The sequence below is a fragment of the Zalophus californianus genome, chromosome 7, assembly GCF_009762305.2.
Source record: "Zalophus californianus isolate mZalCal1 chromosome 7, mZalCal1.pri.v2, whole genome shotgun sequence".
NCBI lineage: Eukaryota > Metazoa > Chordata > Mammalia > Carnivora > Otariidae > Zalophus > Zalophus californianus.
In genome coordinates, this window is record NC_045601.1 from 66,863 (window position 1) to 70,254 (window position 3,392).

The following is a 3,392-nucleotide window of genomic DNA, read 5'->3' on the forward strand; positions in this document are numbered from 1 at the left end:
AATGTTGGCTTTTTAAACTGTCTAGCGGTGTAACATTTGGCAAGTTACCTGACCTCTCTGCCTCAGTTAGTAGAAAGGAACACTAATAGCAGTTACCCTCTAAGGAAGTTGCGAGATGGATTAAGGAAATGCTTGAGCAGTGCCTGGCACGTGGTAAGCTTTCGGTGAGGAATGAGCCTGGTTTACAAATTCAATTATGTTTTCCTTCTGCTACTACCATCGTATGCACTTTTCAGAGACTGTTACGGAACCTCAAGTTCAGCTGCCCGTGGCTTGAAAAGCCACTACTCAAGAGAGGAGCTTTGATTGGAAAGGAATATGAGCTTTATTCAAATAGGAGGCCCGACCGTCACCTGGGGAGAAGGCGGATTCCTGTCCCAAGGCCAACTCCAAGATTTCTGCCTGGCCCAGGGATTTTTAAAGGAGTTTAGGGCAGTTAATCAGTAAAGGGAGGGCAGTGGTCTGTAACCTTTCTTGATTAGGTGCAGACCCATGATACCAGCTACCCACGTTATCACAGCGCTCAGAAGTTGCACAAGGGGGTCTGGTTCCTTAGTGGCCGGGATTGTGCACCCAGGGTCTGGGTTGTTTCCTGACCTGCAGAGGTGCTCTGTTATTTCTAGTAAAGAATGCATGGTGTAGGGGGCACCTGTGTGACTCAGTCAATTAAGCATCTGCCTTCCGCTGGGATTATGATTCCAGGGTCCTGAGATTGAGTCTGGCATTGGGCTCCCTGCTCAGTGGGGAGTTTGCTTCTCCCTCTCCCTCTGCCCTGCCCCCTGCTTGTGCTCTCTTGCTCTCACTCTCTCTCTCTCAAATAAATAAATAAAGTCTTAAAAAAAAAAAATGCATGGTGTATGAGGCTAAGGGTGCTTGCTAAAGCTCAAAGAGTAGTAGTTTGGCTGGACCGGCAGAGGAGGCTTCAATTCCCCACTGTCAATTTCATCATTTCATATCTGTGGGATTAAAGGTAAAGGTCATCTTCTGTAGCTACTTCCTCCTGATTGGGGACCACGGAAGAATTTTGGAGTAAAGACTTTTTTACAGAGTGGGGGGGATCTTGTTTCTGGCATTTCCACTGAGGGGAACACTAAGGGCATCTCCAAGCTAGTAGTATGAATAGGGTGAGCTCCTGCTTGACAGATGCAAAAAGTCAAACAACCAAAGACAAGGAGAACAAGAAATATAGCAATACTTAATAGAGTATGTTTCCATGTAGGAGTTAAATTTAGTCAATTTGTAAAAGGATCTACAGCTAGGGCATCTATGGTGGTGATGTGTTTAACTCTTTCATGACATCAGTTACATTTTTTGAGTAATTTGGGACATATACACAACAAATACTCTTAATGAGCGCACAGGTTCTCCTTGAGCTGCAGTCAACTATCCAGAAAAACCATTTGGTTTTAGAGAACCACCTTCTGAATTTGTGAGTGACTGAGTGTCAGGTTTGCTTAAAGGTGATGCTGTATGCTTGGCTAAAGCCTCTATTTGAAATTTTAATTCAATAGAGGCAGCTCTTGGGACAAATATAGCTAAGGGGATAAAAGCATCAAGAAGCCTTCTTTGTTGGATGTCTAGCCTTAATAATACCCTAATTAGGAGGAATTGCCAGGAAGTGGGAGATGACTTGTTCCAGGAAATAAGGGTATCCCCAAGTGCATCATCCAATCCTATCCTAAGGAAAGTGGGGTGATCCATTATCGCTACACAAGCCCATAGTTAACCCCATGGAATGGGGTATGCTCCAGCTTTAAAGGAGCAATTTTGTCATCCCAACCACATAGAATTGGTCAACGTGATAGTTGAGTTATAAGATTGTTGGGGAATCCATCCCATTGTCCAACTGTTCAAGTAATCATATGCCCATGGGGTCCTCTTATTATCCCCACAGAGAAGCAAGCATGAAGACTGTCTATACATGAGCTATTGTGACAGTTTCTCTGAAGTGAACCTTAAGTTGTCTAGCATAGGCAAACAACAAACACTCAAGGATAATCAGGACTAGAGTTTAACATCCACAAAAGTGTGTTATTGAAACATAATTTTTCTCCCTAAAGTCACCCTCATTTCTAAAGATAGCTAAATTGAGACTAATTCATTTGAAAAACAAGTCTAATTTTAAAAACCTTGGCCTAATTATTTATATAAGCTCAGCAAGGATAGTGATTTACCATATAAATTATTTAATACTTGCTTTGCTAGAACTCTTTATAAGGAATCTCTAGATTGAACTTTTATTTTATTTATTTGAGAGAGAGAGCACAGAGCAAGAGTGAGAGGGAGAAGCAGACTCCCCGCTCAGCAGAGACTCTAATGCAAGGCTCAATCCCAGGACCCTGAGATCATGACCTGAGCCAAAGGCAGGTGCTTAACCCACTGAGACACCAAAGCACCCCTAGATTGAACTTTTAATAGCCTCTTGAGGCTAGAAGCCAAGCCAAATACTTGTCATCAGATTTGCCTGTAATACCTGTAGATTTGGGTGAATTCCTCTTCTTGAGGTCCCCCAAATATCCTGAGGTTTCCTGCGCCTGCCAGAAAGTGACATTCTTTACTCACCTGGTAAGGCTGCTGGGAACTTTGTAAGCAAGGAATTCCATTGACATCTCTAAGGACTTTATTGACTCTGTAAAATTAACCTTAGTTCCTTAAAGCTGCCCAGTCATGTCTGATTCTATGCATGTCTCTCTCAAATAGGACATTCCAGTCAAAGCCTTGGTAGTATAACCAATATTTCCAATGGTATCCTGTTAAAAGGAGAACAGATTTTTATCGAACTTACGCAAATAATTATAATTGCCATGACAAAAAAAGAATACTGAGAGTTTCTGAATTCATGAGGGTTTGGGTAAGGAGAAAAGCTAAATGTTTAAATTTGTTCACAAAGGGATATTTTACCATATTTCCGTAATTCACAGATATCTTAAGAGAAAATTTCCTTAAATTTGGAAGAGCAAACATTAGAGAACTAGCAATGTTTCAAACCAGGTTTATCAGTAACTTAACTGATAAACTTAACAAATAAAAAAGCCTAAATTAGTCAAAAAGACTTCACTTAGAAATTGAATCTAGGAAAGTTTGTTTTAAAAAAACCTCAGGAAGTTCTAAAGCACATGCCTAAATAGGACCATTATCATAACACTTAATATTTAATTACCTATTTAACCAAGGTGGAAATAAGAGATTCTACACAAGGTTATACAGTTAGCAAAACTTAGTTCCTTTAATATTTGAGGTTTTTTTGTTTCGTTTTGTTTTTCCCAAGGAATCTGGAGTCTTTATTTAAAGCATAAGAAGTGCAGCCAACGCATCTTCCGGGATGTGGGGAGGGCGTGAGCCTGTGGGAGGGGCGGGCAGGGCCAGCATTTCCCCGCGGGAACCCACGCGCC